The sequence below is a fragment of the Suricata suricatta genome, chromosome 2 (assembly GCF_006229205.1).
Source record: "Suricata suricatta isolate VVHF042 chromosome 2, meerkat_22Aug2017_6uvM2_HiC, whole genome shotgun sequence".
Taxonomy (NCBI): Eukaryota; Metazoa; Chordata; class Mammalia; order Carnivora; family Herpestidae; genus Suricata; species Suricata suricatta.
Genome location: NC_043701.1, coordinates 142,138,701 through 142,166,333, shown reverse-complemented (window position 1 = coordinate 142,166,333; position 27,633 = coordinate 142,138,701). Strand labels below are relative to the sequence as shown.

The following is a 27,633-nucleotide window of genomic DNA, read 5'->3' as shown; positions in this document are numbered from 1 at the left end:
CTCCTTGCCACATACATAACCCCTCACATAGCAGGTAGGTGTGTGTGTGTGTGTGTGTGTGTGTGTGTGTGTGTGTGTGATGTAGCTTGTAGAGAACATGTCATTCAAGTAATTGTGCTAGAGGAATAGGATTTAGAAGTATCTTCAGAATGTCCTGTGCTCTCTCAACAGTTCAGGTGGCACGATAGCCAGCAGGCAATCAGGTGCCCGAGAAGAGTTTCAGCGGGGCTGAACAGAAAGGGTCAGAAAGGAGAAATTCAGGGTTCTGGTCCATGAAGGAGCCTGGAGTCCCTGCCAGCTCTTGCACAGAGAAACTTGAGGCCATGACAGAAGAGAGGCAGCTGCAGATTAGGAGACTGGGATTGCATGGACACCAATCTTGAGAATAGGATGCAACCCAGCTATCCATACAGATGCCCCTGATGGACTGAGCAGGACAAGAGAATCCCAAAAGGGAGCCTGAAAAATCTCTCACTTCAGATAAGGACAGTTTCTAAGAACTAAAGCTGAGATTTAATTTCGGAGAGCATAACTGTGGGACAAAAGACAGTTGCAGAATCTAAGGGTAAGCAGTGATGGCCAATGGGTTTGAAACCAAGGGTAAAATGTAACCATGGCTAGAGGGCCCTGAGCCCAGGGACTGTGACCTGGGGCTGTGGCTCTATACAGCTTGATCCTCCACAGGGTCTGCACCTGCCTTGAGGTTATGAGCTTTCTCTCAATAGTACTTATTCAATGCTCACAGGCCTCTGACAAGCTCCATCCTGAGGATGCAAAATACCTCCAGTCTGATCAAAGTACTGCTGAACTCTCTATTATTTCTGTGTCTGTAGTTCCCATTGTTAAATGATTGTTCTCTTTTATTGACTACATATTATACGTTTTACACATTGTATCTCACATTATCCTTTTAACACGTTCTCATGAGAGAAGAAAATGGAAAACTAGAGTGGTTCAGCCACTTGCCCACAGTTACCCAGGCCTGAGTAGTGAAATCAGAACTTTTACCAGCTCTTATTTGGCTCCAAGGCTTCAACGATTTTCACCAAGCTACCAGGCTGTCATTGGAAAATATCTTTGCTGAAAATATTAATAATCTATGTATCCTGACATATTTAAAGAGAACAAGCTTAAAGGGAACTCAAAAACTAATGGGCCTTCTTTCATGCCATGTCTTCTAGCAAGGAATGTATGGCCTGTATCCCAGAGGCAGGTTACTGAAGAAGCCAGAGGTTAGGCCATCACCTGCTGTCAGAATACGCACAACCCCCCAGGCACCTCCTCTTCAACCATCTGAAACGGCAGAACTAGGACCCAGTTTTACACAATTGACAAGATGGGATGGACTGAAGGCAATAGTTTGCCATAACACTGAATTTCTTAGTGTGCACACCTCAAGATACAAGTTAAAATGATCATTCCTGGCTCTGTTCATTCAGACACACTTGAACACATGTCCCCATGCCTGAGCTGGCCATGCGTCTCACCATTCAGGAAGCTTCAAAAAGATTCGGTGTCCAGAGGAGAATGCCAGACTCCTCAGCATTCAGAGACCACATCCTCTACCTTCACAAGAACCCAGGACCTGTATTGCTGACTTACACCTATTCTAAGTACCAAGGCCTAGGAATGGTCACACCCTCAAGTTGAGGTCTTTACCAGGGCAGTCACTGAAGTTCCTCACAGAGTGTCCTACCTTCCTCTGAAAAAAAGGCAGCCTTTGTCTATGGAAATGCTACCCATCTTTCAAGATCTGTTTTAAATGCTTCTGACTCTGTGAATCTTTCTTTGACATAGTCAGTGGATCTGGGTTTCTTTATGGCACAGACCATGAGCTCTTGTGTCTGACGGCCACTGTCTCCTTTGCACTTATCTCAGAGCCTGGTTACACACAGGTGCTCAATAAAGGTGTGCAGAAGGTAAAGAAGAAGAAAATAGGAGAAAAAAACACAAAGAAGGGAAGAAGGAGGGAGGGAAGAAACACATCTCCTTCCCCCCCAAAATAACCAGTTTTGAAAAGCAAATGAAAAATCACTCCACAGGGCAAGTAAATAACTATCACTATTTATTTACTAACTACAAACTTACTTACAATTAGAAATGATTAGAAATAAGTTGCAGGTATGCTCAGTCGTTTCACAAAGAAACTGAGGATGGATTGACCTGGAGTTTGTCTTCCTCAACTATAGGAAACCTTGCTCTGCTATAGCAAGAAGTCAGAAAACTTGCTTGTTGCTTCTCCCACCATCCCATTGTCATTGATTTAAATGCATAGATATTTTCTCTTTGTCTCTCCCACTGCCATCCATTTCTCCCTCACCCTCCCTCACGTCCTTGCAGTTTCTTCAGGATATGGTGATCAGAATAGCTACTTCTGCTAGCCATGCTGAAGATTCAATTACATGCAATAGATCTAAAGCACCAGTTGATATTCAGTGAGGCATTTCCTAGTACCTGCAGCCCCTGCAGCCCATTCTATTCCTGGCTGTAATTCAGTAGCATCCTCACATAATTCTTTGCCTAGGAGAAACCTGTCAGGTGTTTTCATATCACTTGTCTCCTGGGCAATGCCAGGAAATATCCATAGAAATTCCCGCCTCAATGCTTTGGGGGCAGGGGAGGGATAATAACTGTTTTTCCAAAATGAAACAGGTCTAGGTCCTGCTGAAGGTTTCTAAAATGTGACCTCACCCTCTTCAAAGATCCAGCCCCTCAGCTGTGCTCTCTCTCAAGATCCAACACCCATATACATTCAAGAGAACTATTTTATACCACACTTCATTATATCATTCCCTCACAAGGCATGAACACTGCTACCTCTAATCTCCTTCTTCTTGGGTGACCAGTGTGTTGGGTGGTGGAGGGAACCTGGGCCTTGGGTTCACACCATCTGGGTTCAAAGCCCAGTTCTGACACGAACCACAGATCTCAGTGCAAGATCACTTCACCATAATTAATTCAATTTTCTTATTCACACATATGGGATGCTAATACTTCATAGGTTATTCTGAGGATGAAATATGACGGCCTCTACAACATGCTGGAGACAGGGGCAGGATATAGTAGATGCTGGGGAAATGCCCTTCTCTAGTTCCTGTAGGACATATGTGGCCACAGAACAATGACACAAAATGTGTGACCTTTGAGACACACACATGTATGTGTGCAGAAAGGTCATACTGTTTGTTTCCTTGAAATCAACTTAAATTTAAATTCAATAGCCTTCTTTGCCAAGGAGGAAATAAGATCAAACATATTCATGGTGGAGATTAAATTCCAGCCTCCAGCAAACCCCATGGTGGGATCAGGTCCAGCATGCTCTGGTAGCCTGATGCTCTGGCTCATCAGTCACAGCGCATCAATCCCTATGGGGGCTAATTAGTGTTCTACTGTCTGTGCCCTCCTGTTTCCTTTAGGACCAGCAGTCAGGGCCCCGGAACCCTTTGTTCTAGATGCACAGACCTCCCTCTCTGAAACAGGGCACCTTCCCAGAATACTTCCAGAAAACAGGACACTCGTTCCCTCTTCTAGGGAATCCACAATCCTTTCTCCTCCATCCTGAACTGCAGGTTGCATCAAGGGAAACATCTATTTTTGTTGCTCACAGAGGTACACTGTCTCTTAAATCTTCATTATGAATTTGGCACCTTGGAGACAATAAAATTAGTAACTAAAGCATCTTGTAGGTCAGGAAGCCTAAAGCCTACAACCTTCTTGATGGGGAAAAGAGACGATGCATACATATAAATTAGTATCTCAGAATTTCTCCTGCTACAATAACAATTACAAATATTTGAACAGCTAACATTTAGTGAACATTATGATGAGCTCCAAAAATACTGGCAGTTCTATAACCAAAGAAAAAACTTGTAAATCAAGTGCAGAGCTCTACGGTTTATAGGGGTCCTTCACATGTTATCACAGGTGACCCTATCTCCTGCGGAGTGGGCAGATATGTGAGGATGGCCTCTTTATTGGTAAGTTTATGAGGTTCTGCAGTCGGTCTGTGAACTTGCCAGCTTGCATGTCCCTGCAACTGTTTGCAGGCCTCTCCATCTGGGCTTCCTCTGCCTCAGAGTCTGTGGCCAACTGCCCCAATCAAGCCCAGAGTCCAAGAGCCCAGGATCACACCACTTTCCCCTTCCCTGCTTCTACCTCCTCACTGTGTGTTGCTCTAATAAATGGCTCCTGTGTCTTGTGCCTAAGCCAGTGCGTCAATACTCTGTTCATATCAACTCCTGAGATGGAGGACACACTGTGTTCCTCCCTGGGCCACCTTGGGGAACTAGAGTCTAGGAGACTCGGACTGTCTTCCTAGAAGTACACTGCTATCACTTCTAGACAACATTGCTTCTCCTTAATGTTGTCTTCTTGTTTTCAATGTCCAGTATTGAATCCCAGGCCTGGAATCTGCTGACTCTGCCTGCTTACTGGCATATTATTCTCTTATATGCAGAATCTTGCTTATTACCTGTCTTCTTCTGGCTTCTAGGTCCCCACTGTCTGCCTGTTTCACTTAGAAGAAGTCTATAATCTAAGCCCTGGCTGGCCTAATCCAGTGATTCTCTGCTTCGTTCAGCCCTTGTCTAGCTGGTCATAATCTCATGAGTCTACTTCCATTAAAAAGTGGATTCTGAGGTTAATTCCTTCCCAAAAGAATTTATCAAGGAGCCAAAGAAAGGGTCCAGGACACTGCTTTAGGGATCTCCAACAAAGTGCCTCTGTTTTTAAAAATTTACTTACTTTTTATGAGAGAGAGAGAGAATATATCTCATACTCTGCATGGAACCTGACATGGGGCTCTATCTCAGGATATTGGGATCACGACCTGAGCCAAAATTAAGAGTTGGATGCTCAACTGACTGATCCACCCAGGCAAGCTCCAAGTGCCTCTTATGACACATATTCTCTTCAGAGAAGAGGTGCTAGTGGGCTCTTTCTCTGGCGTCCATGATCCCAAAGCATGGTAGTTGAGTGGGGAAGGATATTGGTCCAGAAGCAGTGAGAGTTGTTATACCAAATAAGAGAAAGACACTGGAGGAATGGTCAGAGAATGAGAGAGCTTTGATCATTCATCAAATGGAAAGGAAAGAGGCAGGTGCTTGGCAGTAAAAACAAAAAGAGAAGAGGTCAAAGGAATGGCATGGGGCAGAGGCAATGAAGTCTCACAGGTTGGGACCTGAGACTAAGGAGGGACACATGGGCTTAGGCAATCATTCTGTGCAAGGGAGATACAGCTTGATAGACAGCATCAGCTCTTAAAGAAGCTTCACAGGCTGGATAGATACAGAATCAGTGCAAGTTCCCCGAGTGCTTACTGTGCGCATGGTTATGTCTGTCACATACTCTACCTCATCTAATCTGCATGACTTCTCTTAGATGTAGAAATGATTATGCACAATTTAAAGGTATTGACAAGGGCTCAGCAATATTAATATCTATCTCGATGAGAAGTGAAAAGTAGAGGTTACATTTAATACAAGGTCCATGAGACTTCAGTGCCGTCCCCACTACTCCAGACTGGGCTTCTAGCTGCTCAGCGCCCAGGCCAAGGCCCCAGGTTCATCCCATTTAACTTCTTTTGCAAAACTACCCAGTAGGGACTGCTAACTGCTTTTCAGCCCTGGGCACTCAGGTACACAGCCAGTCTTTAGCACTTGCCATTAGGACAGAAACATTGGACTCACAGTTGAGAAGTCTCTGAAGTTAAACTGTTAAAGAATAGAAAGGAATCCCAAGCAAAACTACTCAGTGGAGCTAGTCTTTGTGGAAGCAAGTCCTCTCTTCTGAGAAATTAGTGTTCTTGGAACCCCAGGCTTGGATACTTTTTTGATCCACATCCCATGACTTGAGACATCCCAGAGGGAAACCTTTTAACTTGATACCAATTTAGTCAACCAGAACCTCCCACAAATGTGCTCCTTCTCTGCTTTAGCCAGAACCTAATTAAGACCCTACCGTGGCTGTTACTTTGTGCCAGCACTGTTATTCAATTAATGACCCCATCATTGTTAGCCTTGCAGCCACCCCTGTGTGCTGCTATACAGACACATTTTAGTAAGACGGATTTTTTTTAAGGTTTCTGGGAGAATCAACCACAAGCCAAACCTTAGGACATTCCCTACCTGTCCCAGCTTCCATAAACATGGACAGTCCATGGGGCTGCAAACAGAAGTCAAAAACCTAGATGCATGCCCTGACTCCTCTAGCCCCAGGACATGAGGACAACAGGGCCAGGCACTTCCCTCCGTCAATGGGGATGATACTCCTGCTTCTTGAGTGGTTGCTGTCCTAAGGGCTATAAATTCTGTAAACTCCAAAGCAAAAGCTAGTATTATTAGTCTATTCTGAGCCTCATTCTCTGACAATTAATTTATTGGTATGACTCCTGTTTGCTTGATTTCCTTTCTCACTGTACACTGAGTCCAATCTTTTCATTTGCCAAGATTTCCCATTTTAGCCTTTGGATGTGGAGCCTCTGAAACACTCATTAAAGTCTGGGAGACTGCCAAAAGGGTGGGCTTCTCAGCACTCACTGTGGTCTTGGCCTCAAGCTTACCACCCTGGGGCCAGGCACTTTGACTTACTGGCTATCTCCATAGTGGCAGGGAAGACTGGCTCTTTTACTGCTCTGTGATATAAATATCCTGGATATCATGTGCATGTGGATTCCTTCTCTTTTAATTGGTAGTCTGGATTCCGCTGCACAATCAGCCTTCCCTCCTTCGAGTAAATTAGCTCTTGCAGATGTACTGGGTGCTTCTCAGGCTCTATAATTATCACTTAGTGTCAAAAATTGAAAAGTGGAAAGAAGCAAACCCTAACCATATGACTTAGAGGTGAATGTCAGGCACTAAGAAAACTTTTCCTGAGTCTAATTCTTCATATATGTTTGCTTCTGCTTGGATCTTGTTTTGGAGAGAGCAAATGAATTTATGTTTCTAGAATCTGATTATTTGAAAACTACTTGACCCTTAAAGACAGTGGCACACTGTGTGCCTCAATTTCCTCATATTTTAGTATTATTATCCCTTTCTTCACCTAGTCCATAAGACTCAGGTGATTGAGGATAAAGATTGACCACTAAGTCATATAAGTACAGTAAAACCTTGGTTTACGAGCATAATTTATTCCAGAAACATGCTTGTAATCCAAAGCTCTTGTATATCAAAGTAAATTTTCCCATAAGAAATAATGGAAACTCAGATGATTATTCCACAACACCAAAATATTCATATAAAAATGATTAAAATGCTGCAATACAAAATAGTAAAGAAAATACAAAACATAAAATAATATAAATTATTTAACCTGCAGTTTCCTTTGAAAACCTTCTTGGCTAATGTGAGGGAGACAAGAGAGAGGGAAGTTATTGTGTAGGATGATTTGCACTATCACTTATGGAATCACTGCTGTCTATTGGCTCAACAGAATCTTTTTCTATTAGTGTAACTTTAACAAGGTACCTATCCAATGACCTAAAATGAAGTAAAACATTCCTAAGCTTACTCATGTATGGAAAAGCAAAGGACTGTCCATAGGTGCTTTGAAGTGACAAAAAATACATTAGTGCTGGTTGTGGGCACCTTCCAACGTTCTGAAAAACACTGATTTCTGTCAAATATGGTAGCCTGAGACCTTTCATGAAAGATGATAACCCACAATCCTGCAGTGAGAGAGAGGGAGAGGGCTCAGTAGAGGGAGAGGGACAGAGGGAGAGAGAGAGAGAGAGAGAAAGAGAGAGAGAGAGAAGAGAATCACTGGCTCGGTTGTGATTATGTGACATTCGGCATCATGTACTACTCCTATGGCAAGACATACTCATTTTATCAAGTTAAAATTTATTTGAAACATTGGCTCACCTTGTGAAACATTTGCAGAACAAGCTACCACAATCCAAGGTTTTACTGTAATTTTTAAATATTAAAGTCTAAGTCACACTACAGACAGAAGATAGCATTATCCCTTTACTTGATAACAATAGTTTTCATTAACCAAACAGGGAATAAATTTGTAACAATACACTGCCCAGCAACTTCCCCTGACAACCTTTTCAAGGTTCAGATAGTGATAGGGTGGTATCTATTTTATTTTACTATCTAACTTGGTTTTCCCCAAAATCCACTCTAACAGGGTACAGCTGAAGAACCCTGCACACATGTATGAGCTCTGATTCAGGCAGATGAGGGGCTTTGCCTCCTGGCTCTGCCATGTGGCAACTTTATGTTTTTGCCTAGCTATTTAGCCTTGGAATGGAGGAATAGAATGGAATGGAATGGAGATCAAGTGAGGTCATGTCAATGAATTCTCAAGCACACAGTGGGCCCTCATTTGCTATTAGCTCCTTTTCTCCCTAAATCCTCACTGTATTGCTTGATTAACAATATCACCAGGCATGGTCCGGAATAGCCCATATGCAGGTTGTGTTTCTAAATCCAGTTCTTCTACTACTTGAGAGCTATTTCCAAAACGATTTGGGAATGTGGCTTCTCCCTGCCAGTCGTGTCCTTGAGCATTTATGGAGAGAGAGTGAGCAGTTTGGATGCTATTCTTGACAAATACTTCAGCCACAATTAAATGCTGCTACTGTACTTAGGACAAAGGACAAGTGATCAAAGAAGACTAATTATAATGAATTATGATCCTTCTCCAAGTCTGTGCTTGATATTTCAGCTGCCATGTGAATAGATGACAAGGCTGAGAACATTACTGCCTGCCATCTGTCTAAAAATTCAAAGCAGGAGCAAAAAGTGCTCGGAGGGCAAACCAGTTAATGATTAATTAAAATCCTAAAAGTAGTGCTCACTAGTCAATTTCTGAGTACATCCAATCCTAAGAGGCCAAGCATACTGAATAGCTGCCACCCATTAATTCCAGCAGGACTTTCCAGTAGGTGGACAGATAATAAAGAGATTACAGCATGCCTTAGTCCTGAGTTTAGGACCAGCACTATATCTTCTTGCCCTTTTTTCCCTCTATTCTGGCCATTTCAGCCACTTCCCTGATCCATTGTCTCTATATAAATCAAATAGAAAAATATAATGAGATCAAAACAAGAGACAGTGCCAGCCTATTCACCTTGCAAGGTCAATTCCAGGTTTGGACAGTGATACCTCCCACTAAATATGCTCAAAATCAAAATAATTATCTTTCTCCCCAAAGCTTTCCTTCCTAAAGCATCAAAGAATGGCATTACTATCTCTCTACATGGTCCCCAATGACCCCCAATCTGGGAATCATTGCAGACTTCCCATTTCACTTCCAGTTTCCCTCCACTGAGATGAAATATCCATCTGTCTTTCCTGTCCACTTCCCCTTCTCAGCTCCCACCTCTGTGGCCTAAGTTCATCATCTCTGGGTGTCTTTTCCTCTTTGCTCTCTCAGCTTCCAGTCTCAACCCCTCCATGCTATCATGCATGCTTGCTGGCAGGGTACTGTCCACAAACTACAGGTCTTAACAAATATTCCCCTGCCTGAAATCTTTTAATGGCTCTACAACTTCTATTGCATCAATATTCAAATTCCTTATAAGCAGCAGATACACACACACACACACACACACACACACGGAAAAGGAACTCTCCAAAGTATGATTTGCTCATCCCCATGGCTGCCCCTGAATTACCTCAGGAAAATATTTTAACTTAACATGGTGCAAAGTCTCACATTGCCTTCTTTCTTCATCTCCAACTCAGGCTCAAAAGACAAGTGATATTTTCAAGCTAATATACTATAATATGTTCAACTGTTTTATAGCAGCCATCTCTTACATTTGAATAGGGCCTCAGAGTCTATAAAGTACTGTTTTATACCTAATTCAGTTATTCAATACATACTATTCAGGTATCAACTATGCACTAAGCATTGTGTCCAGTGTTGCCAAAGTTGAGAAAAAGAAGTTCTCCTTGTTCTTTCTCATGTAACTAATGTTTTCATAAGTGGGTAGATTAATACTAGTTTGAATCATGTGATATAATCAAATGATCAAATGGGTGTGGTTTCATACGGTTCAATCTATATGACCTACATCCTATAGGGTTTAATCCAGAATCACTGTTAGTGGGTGTGACAGGTGCCAGGTTGAAAATATGGGATCTAAGGGAGAACAGAAAAGGGAATTTGAGCAGGGCACTGGGAAGATATCCTAGGGGGAAGAACACATGACCCACAGAAATGGTGAAGGTGAATGACATAAGGCGGCAATCCAAGAGCACACACAGAAGCCTAACTTAGGAACACTTAGAGTAATATGAAAAATAGGACAGTTATATAGTAGGTATTCATATGACAAGTGAAGAAGGGAACAAGTCAGATATTCAGGACAGATAAGGACAGCTCAAAGCACGGGCATGTCCTCAAAGATGAGGACAGCTCAAACAATGGCCCCTCTTGGCGGGGGAGTGTTGGTGTCCCACATACTGCGGTTCCCATTGCCGGGCTCCACCAAGATTATGCAGACACTGCAGAGTGTTGTCAGGCCGGCGGTAGTACAGGCTCTGTGCTCCTGTGGCACCGTCTGCTCCACAGCAGAGCGCATGCTCAGTTGTGATCTTTTAACACATGGATCTAGGAAACACGTGTTATCTGCAAATTTTGTCATACTCAGAGCTCAGCCTTACCATTAACAGACAAACAAAATGAAAACAAAAACAAACAAAAACAAAACACAGAAAAAAAAAACAGAATTGGACGAGGGAAAGAGAAAATTAAGACAGAGCAGATACTGAGAACCGCCAAGGCAAAGGGAAGAAAACGATTAGTAAAATTCACCATACGATCAAGAGCTAGCATATATTCACTATGTGTTATGTGAAAGATTCTGTGCCACCTATTTTACAGACATGATTTATAAGTCATTAGTATAACTTTTAAAGGAGCTAGTGTATTTTTAATAGAAAACAAGCCATAGAGAGGTTAAGCGACTTGCCCAACCTACTAAAAGAAAATAGTGAGACCAGGATCCTAACCTCCAAAGCTCGTGCTTTTACCTGCTGTACTGTGTTCCATGGCTGTGTTCTACAGGATTCTATGACCCCTACTCTGAATTTACTCTTGCAAATTCAGCCTTTAATGTATATTGTGAGGTTGATATGGCTATTACTCCTGTTCTAAAGGGTAGAAAACTGGCATAGGGGCCAGGAAAAGGGAAAATATTGGGAGAGGGTCTAGAAGCAAGGTTAGAATGTGTATGCATCATGAAGAAGACAAAGATGCCTCAACCTTAGTTAGGGAGAAAAAAGAAGCAAATCCTTACTAAAGTGAAGGAAATAATGACCTTGCCATTTTTCCATAACTTCTCCATCATATTCTAAAACCACCCTTTGTCTTTTCTGTCTAGTATTACACATCTTGACAACCAAGACAGTGAGCCAATGAAACTAAGATTATCTTCCCATGAAAAATTATCTGGTTGGGTTGGCACCATGGGATTCTGAGAATTAGGAGAGACTTTTACTAATGTTTGCTATGATCAAGGACCTAAAGAACATAGCACCCCCAGAGAATCATGACAGGTGGGAGATGGAGTTGATACATTTGTTATTTTGAAGTAAGTATTACTCCCTCCCCCTAGAATCAAGTGGATGCTGCTGGATGTGCCAGTGGCAGGAGCAGAGTCTACATTTCATGGGTGCTGCAGACATCTTGAGAAAGAACTCACCATGGGACAGAGGGAGGTTGTGCTATTCTCTCTTCCAGGCCTGAAGTGAAAGAGAAGAGAGATTTCTAGACTGTAAGCTTGTGGATGGGAACAGGATTGGGTAAGCTTTGCTCACTATTGAATCCTTACTGTCTGAAGCAATTCTGAGCGCACAGTGAGTTCCACTTTAAGTGACTGACTGAATTCACTTGCCCTTGCTTCCAACCCAATTCTATCAGTCTGTAGAGTCTGATAACAGTGACAATAATAAAGGTAGCAGTAGTAGTAGCAGTAGCAGCAGCAGCAGCAGCAATTAGAGACCCATGCAACCCTGTACAGGACAGTAGAACTTGGAGCTGGAGCAGCAGGGCTCCTGCCCACAACACTGCGTGATAAAGGCTCATAGTCAGGCCAGAGTGACTGATCATGGTAGTGGACAGTATGCAAGTGAGTCATGGCAGGAGAGAAGCAGAAGACTGAGATTCCTCAGTGGCCCCAGCAATCTCTGGGTATGGTAGGAGACTATGGACCAGAAGGGCATTTTGGTGTCAGCCCTGGCCATGGCAGAGGGTGGGGCAATGAAGCTCTGGCTACAGTGAGATGAGCAGACTGTATCAGTCTACGAGATACTGCAGGTAAATGGACAGACAATGCGGAGACTGAAGACTGAAGGTGGTAGCAATGCTGTTGAAAATGCTGGGCATACAGAGTGGTAAGTTCTCATTTCTACCCACAGGCTGCTGAGGCATGGAGGACATTTATGTGAGTAGACTAACTCTTACCCCAAACTAATGACAAATATCATTTCCCCATTTTTAGATGAGAAAACTGATGCTGCACAAGGTTGTGTCCACGGTTTGGGAATCAAGAAGTGGCAGGGCAGGCAATTAAATCCAGCTCTACCTTACTCCAAAGTGTTTCTGTTTTAATCTGTTTTCTTTGTTGCCTTCAAAGGGGCACAGCCAAAACTTGGTCCCTGAAGCCTCAGGTTCCAGTTTTCCACTCTTTCTCCCACTCCATTCTCTGGTGCCATCCTTGTGCTGCTCATTGGGAGTTCAATCTCTTAATGACTTTGTGTGTATGTGGATGTGAATGCACTTCTGGCCCACACATTGGGCTGTGAATTCCTTGGGGATGGGTGTGGAGAATTCCCTGTACATGACGTTCACTTCTGTACCCTGGCACCTAGAAAATATCTGGAAAAGAGGAGGGGCTCAAAACACTTTGCTGTTAATAATAAAGATAACACAGTGAGATCATACAGGAAAGGTATAAGGCCATGGGGCTAGGAGGGTCCTTTCTTAGAAGAGGCCCACTTCTAGCTCCTCAAAAGATTCACCCACTCCCTCTGTCAGGCAGAAGAGCAGGACAAGCAGGGACAGCTGACCCTGACTGAGTTGGGAGTCGTGTGATGGACCAAGGTGTCCCCGCAGAAAGCTTGCTTGGCAGTGACTCGAGATGGGCCCTGGATGTATGCAGTGCATATTCATTGTCCTAAAGCCAGAAGTTCATCAGTGGGCTTCTCCTTCTTCCAAGGCCCTCATGATGCCATAATTTATTTCTTCATTGTGTTCTTTTCCTCCAGAACTATGACTCATGTTCTTTATACCCTGTGTTTAATTGTATAAAAACTAGAACCCAGACAATGGTTCCTGGACCCTCCTTAGGATGTCCTTGCTGAGAAAACTGGCCCAGGGAGAGGAAGAGGCTTGAGGTCCTCACTCCCAAGGTTTTCCTGAACTCTTGATTTCAATGACCAATGCCTCCTCCACAGGACAATGGAGATCTAAGGTTGACTCTGCTGGCATTTGATCCCCTGGGGGTCTGCAGGAAGGCATTTGTCTAAGCCCCGGCCCCCATTCTGCTGCTAGGTGATGGACTATGGAGTATGCCACTCAGATGAACGCATTTAAGAATAAACAGGAGCACTGTTGTTTTACCATGCAGTTGACTCAGTTCACCAGACAGTTATGCAGCTCCTGCAACCTTCCAGACTGGGTACTGGATTCAGGAGACAGAAGATTTAAAAAAAAAAATCTATCAGAGGAATCAGAGGCTTAATAGAGCAGCTTCAGAGAGTAATCAGATAGGTGAACAGATAATTATACCCTGCTATACAGAGGGCATTTACAAGAAGTGACCACCTCACTCTGGGGGAGATTTCAAAGGCATCCTGAAACTGGACAAGTAAGTTCTCTAGGTACCCATAATGACCCAAGCTATTCCAGGGAGAAAAAAATGATACACCCCATGCTGTTTAGGAATGGGGTGGAGGTGGGAAGGACAGGGAGACTTCAAAGAGACCAATGTGGGTGAGGACCTGACCTCCAGAGGAGGCCTTGTCAGCTTGTGGGACATCAGGCCTGTGAAGGACCAAGTGCCAGGCCAGGAGGAGCTGCTGGCACTCAGCAGACAATGAAGTATCCTAAAGCATTTCCCAGGGCGGGTTGTTACTTTCATTTTATTTATTTATTTATGTTTGTTTATTTTTCTGTCTTATATTACTAAATATTAAACTTAATTTAATTCTAGTTAGAAAACACTGTGCAGAAGTACCAACATCAGTTCATCTGAAAGTAAATGGCTGCTTAATACGGGGAAACAACACGTGACAGCACTTTTCTAGGGCTGTGTTCTTACTGGGGGAGGTCTGCTGTCAGGGGAAGAGCCCTCAGAGTTCAGTTTTCAAGGGTTCAAGTTCCAGCCCTCTGCTCATTAGCGGAGTGACTCAGCAAGTTTTGAAATTAAAGTACGCTGGGGTCTCAACTCCCTCATATATAAATGGAGAAAATATCAACCTCCTGGGAATACTGTGAAAAGCAAATGAAGGGTATGTTGCAACTGTTTCCCTAGTTTAGTATTTGCCTTTCAATTTTGCCTTATATGTTTTTTGACGTACAGATTTCTTGAGCATTTAAGTACCCAAACATTCAATTTGCCTCTATAGTTCCTTTCAAGCTTTTTTGTTGAGAATACCATTTTCCCACCCTGAGGTCACAGAAATATTCACCTGTGTATTCTGCTCCTTTTGTAGTTTTACTTTATTCATTTAAATGTTTAATCCACCTGAAATTATGTTCGCCAAATGTTGTGAGATGGGGAAAATAGTTTGTTTTTCACCTGAATGTGTGGTGTTTATCAAGTGATGGAGCCTTAGCTCATTGATTAGAAACACCAGCTCAATAATACTTTATATTTTAAATATATTTGGGGCTTTATATTTTGTCTCCTTGACCTATTTATTTTTGCAAATTATTTTGGCATTGTTTTCTTTTTTTAGCTATTTGAATATCTGATAGCATATACTGTCCTCCATTCTTTGTTTCCAAATATTCATCTGTTCTGTTTTATTCTTCCTCATAACCAATTTTACAAGGGAAGGGAGGTCATAATTCAAACTTCATAACTAGAAAAACAAAACTATTACAAATAGATGAAAATAAGTAATGGAGGAAAGACACAGCACATAACTTTTTATGCCTATTGATGAGATGAGATATCCTTGACCTTTCCCCATTAAGAATTTGTGACATTGAAAAGAAGGTTTCAGAAGGCCCAAGACCTCAGGGTATGGAGTTGTCAAGGCTCTACTAGCACTGTGGGGACTGCTTATACGTAATAACTGGATCACTGCAGAATGGAATACACATTATGATGTAGGCAAAATTGACCTGGGTACAGACATGAAAGATAATAGTAATTACTGTGATTTACTGAGCAGAGACCAAGGGACAGGCACAGTGCCAACCCCAGAAAAAACAAAATGTAGTGTTTATGAGAAAGAGCTTTGGATTCAGAGTCCTAGGTTCAAATTCTGGTTTGATTCCTCACTGTGTGATTTTACAGATCTACAGCATTTCTGTGCTGAGTAAGGATGTGACATGTGAACAGCCCTAGCAAAATCCCTACAGAACATCTCCTCTGCAGCCAGCCCTTCAGAAGCATGATCACATTCAGCTCTCATAAAAACTGTATGACTTTATAACCTCCTCTCTGTTGAATAAATGAGAAAACAGAGAGCCAATCAACTCGCTTGTGTTTCGTGTAACTGATTAATATTGAATCAAGTTCAAGTTAGGTTTTTTCTGACCTAAGAGCCTCATGCTTTTACTCTGTGCATTATCTTTTCTACATCCATTCCCCAGGTACAGAATACAGGTGCCAATTATATGTTGCACATTGATTTCATTCCATATGGAGCCATCATTATTTGAGATAATTTTGTGTGAGGATTAATTTGGGCATTTTCTTTACTTGGTTACTTTTCCCTTTGAGTTAATGCAATGATTATAGAAGACTGTATTAGGATGTAATCAAAATTAGTTTGTAGATATGGTGACCAATCATCCTGGTATTCCCAGAATCCTCCTTGTTACCTGTAATATTAGACCCTATGAGCAGGGCTGGCCTATCTCAGGCGGACATGATAGAAGCTAGCAAGCAAAAGGACAATCCTGAAAATAAAAACACCTTGCTTATGATGGAGTCCAGTTCCTCAGCACTCTTTTCATTTCCTAGGCTATGCTAAGATAAATGAAATCATTTTTATGCTAATATCATTAATAATTATTATGATAACAGTAAATACTTCAAATCCATGTAGCATTTTATAGTTTATATTTTTATGCAGATAATTCTATCTAATGATAATAATTGTAAGGCAGTTAAATTTCCTGCATTTTTAATATGAGAAACTCAGGCTCAGAGAGGCTCTCTAATATCATACCATACAGTAGAGAGGGCTATCTACCAAAGATTCATATTCCTCTTTCACATACAGAATTTTTTGAATATCCCCAAAGCCAAGGAAGACATTTCCCAGAACACCTTGTATCTAAGTGGGATCACATGACTTCTGCCCATTGGGATGTGAGTAGAAGGGACGGGCATCCTCTCCACACCTAGCCCCAAATCCTTCTTATTTTCTCCTCATTTGCCAATGGATGATGATACTCAAGGAGATTTGAAAGCCTTTGAGAATGTGTGAGAGCCAAGGACAGAAGGAATCTGATTCTTAAATCAAGACATGACCAAAATTAGTACATACAGTTATCACAGGGGTCTAGAATCCCAATTGGGTCAGAAAACAAGACAAAACAAAATAAAGCAGGAGGACAGCTGGCCATGACCACACTTGATCCAGCATTATGAAAAATGTGATACCTCAGTCTCTGAGTGGGTGGATAAGATGATTGTTTGGATTTCCTTATCCAAGATGAAAAAAGAGGATTCTCACACAGGTATTATACCATGGCAAAAACAAATCAGAATTTCAGCTTGTAAAAGCAAAGCACAAGTTACAGATAACAAAACCATAAGGGATAAATTTAACTGAGGAAAACGAAATAAATTGTGTTCTAAACATTATAAGTCAAAGCCTATAGATGTTCCCTCAGAAGTCCAATGAGTTCTGCAAATGAGTATGTGGTATTCATGGCACAAACCCAGCTGATTCAGCAGATGTAGAGAATATATAATCCATCATGTTCTGGATGGACAGCCTGACTTCACAGCCGTAAACAGAATTATGTCTAACAGCCCAAGGCTAACACCACAAACAATGAAACACACCATGAGTTTATAGAACATGGCTGTGAATACTAATAATTACTTCCATCGTGGCTGGGCCATAAATAAGACTGTTAGACATCAGCAAGGATAATAACTCTGATTTTGCAAAACATCTTAGATCCAGAGACGTTCACAGGTTTAGCAGGCAAAACATTGGGAAAGACCATGCCGATACCGAATAGAAAAAGCATGGATTCTGCTCACCCACTATGACATTTACAGGGCTAACATTTTTTGTTTCTGAATCATCAAACACAGAAGTCTCCTTAAATTATTATTATTATTATTATTATTATTATTATTATTATTATTATTATTTGGTCCTGGATAAAGTTCTTCAAACACAATCATGCAGGTAGGTCTAAGCTGTCACCACTTTGCATGGAAATATATAATTCAAATGGCCCTTGCCTCTTGGGGAAGACTTTCAAAATAGTTGATACATGTGTTGTTGAAGCACTAGATAGCTCAGAAACCCAAATGAGAAATCATGTATGCAGTATCTTGAAGTAAAATAGACAAGCTGAAGCACACAGAGGAAAGCTGATATATATCACCCGTTAAGATTATTCAGTCATTGTTATTGATTTTATTTACATTTGCTGCTATTCCTTTGAGAAGCTAAACAAACTACTTGTTGAGACAAATCCAAGCTTGGTTGCTTTATTTTGTGAAATGGGAAACAAAAACCCCAGTTCCCCACGCCATCACTCCTGGGTTTTGTTAAATTGTTTGCATTTACCAGGTAAGTTTTCTAATGTTAATATTTGTCTAGAGGAATTCACCCTGCTTTTCACATTCACAGGTGATTTTTCATTTCTTTAAATATTTGACAGCCAAATAAATTGTGCTGGGCCTTTCTGGGATCAAATCTGTACTAATTCAACCAAGACAAGAGATATTACAGAATCCTTAGGATTGGAGACTTTGGAACAAGACTGCTTGGTTTCAAATCTGGGCTTTAATCCTTGCTATTTGAGTCACCTGGACAAGTTATTTAAACGCTCTTAAACTCAGTTTCTCTTCTATGAAATGGGGATAATAATTTCATCTTCCAATAGAGTATCCTGAGACTTGCATGAGTTAAATTGTTTATAGCACTTAGAACACTGCTTAGTACATAACAAATAGTACAGAACTGTTGGTATTATCTTGCTATTCTTTTTTGTTTCAGGAGGAAAGAGCTCATCAGTCACATGGCTGATAAGGCTCCTAATAGTTAATAAATACCTTTCAAACCAACTTAAGGATATTGTTGAGTTGAACACTGGTGAGAACACACAGGTAAATGCAAAGTCACATTAACTAAGAGAGTGACTAGAAAGCAAAGTCCTCAGCTGTGCCAGAGCACCTGGTGAGTACCTGATCAGGCTGTCACTGCACTGTAATCTCTGATGGACTAAGATTTACCAAAAGAGAAATGTCAATATAAAGCTTGACAAATAGTTTTGTGTTGACCAAATTAAATCCATGCTAATTATCCAATCAATAAATGAATTTAAAGTGCATTAAAAAAAACTCTACCTAAGCAGAGGACCAGAAAACTTGAACTCTGCAGCTTCAATGAATCTAGTAAGTCAAGGTTCTGAGAAGAGTTGAAGAAGAGACTCGATGAATGCTTTCAAATTTCTTCCAGAGGAGAGTGTAGGCAGATTTCTTCAAGAGAGAACATCCAGGAGAGAAGTCAGAGGTTATAAATCTTAGTTTATATATGGTAAATTAAGGTTCCCACCAAAGAGAACTGGTTAGCCAGCTGCCAAGGACCCTCTCAAGACTAACTGGTTGGTTGGCCAGAAGACTGGCCAAAATGACATCTGGGGTTGGCTCCATCTTGGGGAGGCTTTGACTTCACAAATTCTATTCGATGTCTCTTCTGTTCTCATTATGTTGGTGACATACCCACAAAAAATAAGGAAAGGCCTCTGGAAGTTACAGACCAGAATTACCCAAGGAGATATCCATGAGGGTAATTAAATAAGTAGGTTTCTTATTTGCCTACAGACTCTTCCATCCTTTCTCTTGAAGTCTTCTACTGAACTGTTGCTCTAAAACCAGCAACAAAATCAACGAAAGCTGCACAACCAGAAACCACTTTCATGAAGCTTCTTTCCAAACTCATCTTCGGCCCCCTATCCAGGAGATTAGTGTGGAGAATTACTACAGTGTTTATCACATCCCCAGGCAATCCTCCGCTGTCTCTCTTCCCACCATATCATAATTCCTATAACCCTATTATTTTTATCCCTACACTTTACACAGCCTTTGATACATACAGGGTCCTCAAAAACTACGTGAAATTAAAAAATGAAATGAGTGAGTAGGGAGAGCCCAGGCCAGTTTCACACCTGAAGCAAACCAGCATGAGGAGGACTTGATTGGCTGAAAGTGTGGCTCCTTGAGATTGGGTTTCTTGGGCCACTCAAGTCCATGTTAGTTGAGATGGACACAAAAATGCATTCACAGATTGACTCACCATAAACTTCAAATTCTCACTCTGTGCTATTGGTTGCATTTACTGTTCTTCCTCATTATCTGCAGCAATCTGCAAAGCCACACCAGTCCCAAGTTGGGGCAAATGCAGAAAACGATCTCATCTTGGAAAATGAGGTCTTTCTTGTATTCAGGCTTTGTTTCACTCATTCACATGGCCAGTAGAAAGGCAAGACTAGTTGTGTGCTGAGTCCCACACCAGTGCAGGGATGCAAGAATAATAAAGAACTGGTCTGACTTCTCTAAATTTCATGGGGTCTTCTTGATGTTAGTCAGCTCACTTCTCGTTCTTGCAAAATGTTCAACAGACAAGCACTCTTCATGTCTTGGACCCCAGTTCAAATTACACCTCCTCTGAGAAAGCCTCCCCTACTCTCAGGGCAGTAGCTGCTGCCTGGCGTCAGCTAACAACACCAGTCAGGAGAGCTGCTCCGAACAGCTCCTCCCGATCCAGACAGCTCCGGGTCCTAGGCTGCTCCAGCCTCGCAGAATCTGTGCTTGGGAGCAGTATGGAAAGCCTGCAGCATCCCAGTGCACCTCATATTCTTGCTACTTTCCTTACTGATTCCGGGTCAGAGGTAATTACACACTGAATAACAGAGCATGCGCTGTATTACTCTTGTGAAACTCCAGAGTTAAGGTTTTACAGTTGACTTTCAGGGCAGACTCCAGAGTGTAACAGAGTTTTGGGGTCCTTGGATAGTGCTCTTAGAAGACCCGTGTGTGTGTGTGTGTGTGTGTGTGTGTGTGTGTGTGTGTGTGTGTGTATTTCATCAAATCAGTAAAAATGTGTATTGTAAGTGGATGAAAACATTTTTTAAATAACCATCATTAAAATATTTCATGATACCACTTACATGTATAATCTAAAAGAGTCAAAATTACAAAAACTGAGGGGTAGAAAAGTAGTTACCCAGGAGTTGGAGGGGAGAGGAACAGAAGGTATATAATTTAAGGGTGCAAACCTGCAACTCATAGATAAGTCCTGGAGATCTAATGCATAGTATTTCAGTTTAAACAATACTGTATTATTGACATCAAACTTACTGAGAGATCTTAATTATTCCCACCACAAAAACAAATAATTATATGAAGTGATAGACATGTCAGCTAATGCTACAATGGCAATCATATTACATGTACAAGTGTATCAAATCAACATGCTGTACACCATAAACTTATACAATGTTACATGTCAATTATGCCTCAATTAAGAATCAAAGTTGTCATTAACAGGACCCAGAAGGAAATCACTTCCTTAATGGAGGTGAAATCATTCTAATCCAGGGTAACTGGGAAGATGAGCAGCATCTATAAGACAGAAGCAGGATTTGGGTATCTTGAACATAAACATTAAATCCCTTTATGTTTATTTTCTGTAAAAAAATAAGTTTATTACAAATGCAAAAGTATGTTAACATCTAAAGAAGTGAGCCCCTCAAAGGCAATGATCATGTCTAATTACTCAGCACATACTCACTTCCTGGTTCACAGAAAATACTCTGTAAACATATGTGAAGAACTAAATATGCAAAATTTCAAAAAAACATTTTTAAAATATACATTTCTTACAACCCCGTCCAAACAGAAGTTTCTTCCTGGGTAAATGGCAGCTATTCTAGAAGCTGGATAAAGGAAGGGACCAACTGTGAGCAAATATTTCTTGGAAAATACTGAATACTACATGCCTTCCCAGGAAAATCACAATGTATATTTCAGTTGTCAATTTTCACAAGTGCTTTCAATGACAGACTGTGACTATAATGTCGGTGGCTACCCCCAAGCACTGACTGGAATCCCCCTGCAGCTGTAACAGTTTTCAGGGATGCAAATATCCTGGGGCAATTTCTCAGGTAAACTGAAGCATCCTTAAATGCTTCCTGTACTTTGGGCTAATAGAAATGCTGTTATCAATACCAGCGGTCATTTTTCTGTCCAATAAATCCTATCTGATCATCAATCAACATTTAAAAGATATGACAGAACTGTGTTGATTAAAAGGAAATCTATATAAGCTAAATCTTACATGGAGTGGGAGTCAGGGTATTTGGGACTGAGTGTCACAAGAAGACCAGCTTGAATTTCATATTTGCATGGCAGACGGACTTAGAGCTTTCTAATACTCACTCAACAATTCTCTGTCCACTAAAGCACCACGTGTAGAGGCACCTTAAGCTCTCTGGACACAGAGTTCCTGGACATCTTTAAGTTTTACATATTTTTGGGTTTTTTTTCACCTAATAGCTACTTAGAGAGCAATACAATTGTGTTTGTTGTCACACTGAATACAAACATAAGGCAAATTTCTTGATATCAAAGGTGTGTGTGTGCATGCTTCTGTGTGTACTAAGTAGGAAAAGAAAGTGTGCATAAAATTTTTAGCCATAACTGACTTCGAGAGGTGACATTTAAAAATGCTAGTGCAACTTCTGGAATCCAACTGGATATCGATCAATTAATTCACTCATTCATTCCATCAGTAATTATTAAGCATCCACTTTGTGCCCACACTGTACTAGTTTAAAGTCCATGGTTACTGCCCTCAGGGAAGGTAGTTCACAGTCCTGCCAATGAGAAGGATGCCCAAGCAGATAATTAGAGTTCAGTTGGGTAAATGTTAAGGTAGAATTATTAATAAAGAGCATTGGAGCACAAGGAGGGGAGTGATTTTATCAGTCTGGAATGTGCAGAAAGTTTTCTCAGAGGTGCTGACATTAAGCTGGGTCATGAGCAAATGAGTAGGAGGTGGCCAGGGGAAAACCAGCAGTGCCCCAGGCAAGAGGACAAGGACTGAAAAGGCGTGGTGTCAAAAATGAGAGTGTTTCTCAGGCATGTTGATAATATGAAGCAAGGATTTTAACTCCAATTAAAGTATCTGAGTGTTGATGCCTGAAAATGTTTATCAGAATTGGGCAAATTGAGGCCATAGAGTAACGCAGTTTGTAAACAAAGTTAAGGGGCACCTGGTGGCTCAGTCAGTTAAGCATCCACCTCTTGATTTCGGCTCAGGTCCTGATCTCAAGGTTCATCAGTTCAAGCCCTGTGTTTGGCTCTGCGCCAACAGCATGGGACCTGCCTGAGATTCTTGCTCTCCCTCCTTCTCTCTGCCCCTCTCCTGCTGATTCTCTCTCTCTCTCTCTCTCTCTCTCTCTCTCAAAATAAGCAAACATTAAAAAGGAACAAAGTTAAGAATGAACTTGCTCTATAGTCAAAAAAACTTTACGCACTGTAGTAACATGAGACTTTTTATTAAGTTCATGATCGTGGCCATTAGAAGAATGAATTGAAGAGACTCAAAGCCATGAAATAAAGGTTACAGAAGTTCAGACATGGTTTTCATGAGGATGGAAACAGAGAGGATGAAGAGAAGAACCTAGCACTCAGGTGTATGTTGAAGGCATAGAATCAACAGGTCTTGGTGTCTGAGTGAAACTGCATGTAGAGAGGAGAAAGGAACCTGAAATACTTCACACGAGTTTTAGCTGGAGAAACTACTTGGATAGACACACCAACCACCAAGCCGCGGGATGCAAAAGGAGGAATGTGTCTAGTTAAAAAAAAAAACTTTACTTCAGGCACTTCTCTCCCTGAGAAGGCATGCCCACTTACCCTTCTCTAGATGGATCTAGGATACAAGTGACAGACTAACATCCCGCTGTCAAGTAAAGCTCAGAGCTCTTCACACACATGCGTGCGCGCACACATACACGCACATACACAGAAGTGAATTAGATAATTATGAATGCATTTAAGGGAGGTATATACATACAATATTGTATATATATATATCCATCTTTTTTTAAATATTTAGGCATAAAGGCACTTGTGCTGACCACCGCTGGTTGACACCTGTGTATGTCTAGAAGGCTTTCATACAGTCTGGTGTCATCTGCCAAAGTAGTTCAAATAATGGGAGTTGATTATATAATGCTAGGAGAATTTGTAGGGTAGCAAAGAAATTCATCCTGGGGATATCCAGGAAGAAGAATGTGCTAAATTAAAAAGGGAGCTTAGGCCTTCCAAGTGCATTGTATGTTAGAATTAGAGAATATAATTTACCTTTTCAATTGCCTCTATAAGGTGGCTTTTTAAAAAGTTTATTTTGAGAGAGACAGAGATATCAGAGTGAGGAAGGAGCAGAGAGAGGAGAGGTGAGAGAAGAGAGGGAGAGAGGAAGGGAGGGAGTGAGGGGCAGAGAGAGAGAGAGAGAGAGAGAGAGAGAGAGAGAGAATCTCAAGTAGTTCCACACTGTCAGCACAGAACCCAACATGGGGCTTGAACCCATGAAGCCATGAAATTATGCCTGAGCCAAAACCAAGAATCAGATGCTTCAGCAACTGAGCCACCCAGGTGCCCCACGTGGCTTTTGAAATTAAATTGAAATATTTATCCTCCTTAATATTTGATCAGACTACATAGCACTTATTATTTCAAATGTTACATGCATTTAGATCACTGCTTATGCAAATCCACCCTTGTTGGTTCTGCACTAAGTAATATTACAAAGATTCTGATATTATCATCAGCCCAGAATCTGACCTGTATCACTCCTCATTCCAAACCCTTGGAAGGGAAATTGGATTAGGATACATGAAGACAGAGGTGATCTTCCAATTACCTTTTATTTTCTTTTGCAATATATTTTCAATAAAACCTGTTCTGCACATGCCTCAGGGCTTTTGTGCCTGTCTTTCCTTCTGCCTTGAAAACTCTGTCAGTGGCTCTTATCATACCTGGTGCCATCTCATTGATTTGTCTTCCTCAAGAAGGCCTGCCAGCACACCCTACCCAAGAAGGCTCTCCCTTCACTTCTGCTACCACGCCACACTTTACTGTTTTCTATCAGTGTTTCTTCTCTGAGGTACTAGTCACAAGTTCAAATTATATATTAGTTGTTTGTCCACTGACTGTCTCATCCCCCAGACTGTAGCTCATGAATTCTCCTGAACTTCTTGTTTCTTCAGCCACATCAGAACAGTTTATGAGAGAGTGAACATGTTAATTTATTGAGGGATGGGAAAATGGTGCTATTCTATTATCTCTTCTTTCATTTATTAGCTGGAATGCTTTTATATAGAAAAGTGTATATAAATGCTTGATTTTCTTTTTTTTTCTATTTACCAGTGTTTAAGATAATGAATATATTCTCCTTTATCCCCCAAAGATGGCCAATTCACTTGTTTTCCATAATGAAACCACCATGGATGGAGTCTATCTTTATGAAATCTCAGTAATCTGACTGGCAATGAAGATGATTGGCTCAGTCCAAGAGGAGTGAACCAGCACTCAGACATTACCTCTTCCTTGAAGTCTTTTCAGTTTCTTCAGTCACAAGCACCTAATCATTCTCAGATATTCCCCTAGTTTATTGCTCATACATCTCTTTTTCAATTTTTTCAGAATAAAATGCAATATAAAGAGCATGAGTTGCAGAAGAAGAGAAAGCTGAGTTTAATCCTAAGTTTGTCACTTACAAACTGTGAGTTCTTGACCAAATTACTCAAGTTCTTGGAGTTCTTGGAGTTTTGGTTATCCTATCTGAAGAAAACTGTTGTCAAAAGGATTGATGAGAGAAGTGTTATAAATCACATATCAGAGTTCATGATATTACATGTTCTCAAAAAATGTTAATCAACACTATTGTAATTGTTCATGAGTTTAGCATTCCAGGGGATAATGAACTTAAAGGTAAATGATACAATTATTCATTTTTTAACCACCTAGAACAATGTAACTGTTCAATAAATATTTATTGCATGACTGACAACCCAATTTCACCAGGCTGGTGGTTCTGCCTTAGGATATTCATCACTTGTAATAGTGCTATGTAAAGTGAGATATCATGGTGGAGGGAAAACCAAAGAGCACCTAACATTACAGAAGTTTTCTAGGGCTAGTGCTCTCTCTCATCTTTTCTTTCTTACTTCTCCCAGGCCTACAAATACACTGTTTGAAGTTCAGGCTGTGATCTATAACCCTTGCTTTTCTGAGTATCATATTCAAATGTAAATGTCAGGGAGATATGTAAAGTCAAAGCAGTTCCAACACCATCTACAGAAAGCTCTCAGGAGCTTTCTCGTGACTCTTCTCCCTCCAAGGAAAGACACACACTCAGCCCAATTATTTCAACTTCTGGTTCAGCCTAAAACACCAAAATCCAGCTGGTAAAAACAGGCCTGTTAGATGTCACTTTGTAGCAACTTCTGTGCACACCCTCCTAGATGTGCCTTATGTCATAGGAAACTCACAGAGAAATATAATCTTTGATACTCGATGGTCCCCACCTGATGCCTTTGCTTTCAATTTCTGATGAAATGATTTCTAGCTATTGAAGCTTATAGTCTGAAGACTGATCATTTTTCCCCCACGGACAACACCAGCCTTTGAAACTGAAGTAAAACCCAGGAGCATGGAGACTATGCTACTTCACCCTCCTGACTGAACTCCAACCACCTAAGTGTCTCCTCAGCAGCTTCAATTTACCATGATCCCTCCTGAAGGTAATACTTTGCTCATGCTGCTGCCTGTATGTGGAAGCTTCTCTCTATTCCATACCCATCCTTCGCATTGCCAGCTCTTACTGGCACTGGAGATCCTAGTTAAATGCCATGTCTCTGTGAAGGCATGCTTAGCAACTCAGACCAGGCCCATAGTACCTTCGCAACCCATATTACAGTTTGTAGTGACATTGTTCCCATGACTGTGTGATTCATGTCTACTTGTCTTTCCTCTACAACTCCATTATGGTGGGACAAAGACTCTTGTTTCCTACGGTAGAAGCATTGTCACTACCACAGAGTCAGCATCAGTAAATATTTGCTGAATGTGTAGCAAATGAAAATGCACTAAGTAGTCAACGAGAGGTAATTCACTTGCAGCAGTCCTTGAATGATGATGGCAGCAGTTCATGAATAGAAACGCATCTCGTTCTGACTAACAAGGAGGTACCACCACATCGTTCCAAATGTAGAAATGGGGACTCAGAGAAGTCATTTGTCTGCAACACAATGGCAAGCTCCCCAAAATAGGTATCAAAGCTAAATTCCCCAACCAGGAAAAAGAAGATATTTGTTAGGACAGGAGCCCACCTCTTAAGACTAAAATGTGCATGCATCTTCATAGTGGAGTAAGAAAGCTTCACTGGCACACATGGTGAGTCCCGACCACTGATTGTGTGGTCCTAACAAAATGGTGAAGGATTTCCTTTTTCTGAGAACTGTCAGAATAATTTAATTCCTTTCCTTATTTCCCACTTGTCATGAATATGCCACATTTGGGTTTGGCCACCTAAAATCCTATCTCACCTACTTTTTAAAAAAACAATTTAATGTTTTATTTATTTTTGAGAGAGACAGACAGACAGACAGTGTGAGCAGGGGAGGGTCAGAGAGTGAGGGAGACACAGAATCCATAGACAGACTCCAGGCTCTGAGCTAGCTATCAGCACGGAGCCTGATGCAGGGCCCAAACCCATGAACCATGAGATTGCGATCTGAGTCAAAGCCAGATGCTCAACTGAGTCAGCCAGGAGCCCCCCCCTTTTTTACTATCACTATTACTGATTTTTATTTTTAAAAAGAAAGCACTCAGTGTTGTATGTAAGCGATGAATCATGGGAACCTTGAACCAAGAGCACCCCGAATACACTGTATTTTAGCCAACTTAAAAATAAATTATATTAAAAATAAATAAATAAAATAAAATAAAGAAAGAGTCTAGTTTCACATTTTAAATACTCCTTGAGCTGCAAAATAAGGAACTGCAGTAAACTGCTTTTCCTCTGGTTTTACAGAGATATAAATGATAACATTATGTACATTTAAGGTCTATGATTGACAATTTGACATATGTGTACCTGGTGAAATAATCACCAGAGTCAAGTGTGAAGCTCATTAACATATTAGTCACCTCACCTACCTATCTTTTTTTTTTTT

General features: G+C 41.1%; 1 protein-coding gene across 1 annotated transcript in view; it reads right to left on the bottom strand.

Moving 5' to 3' along the window:
• The window catches only part of NRG3 (neuregulin 3), a 1,058,459-nt gene that overhangs the window by 488,649 nt on the left and 542,177 nt on the right, over positions 1-27,633 (bottom strand). The window lies entirely within an intron of this gene.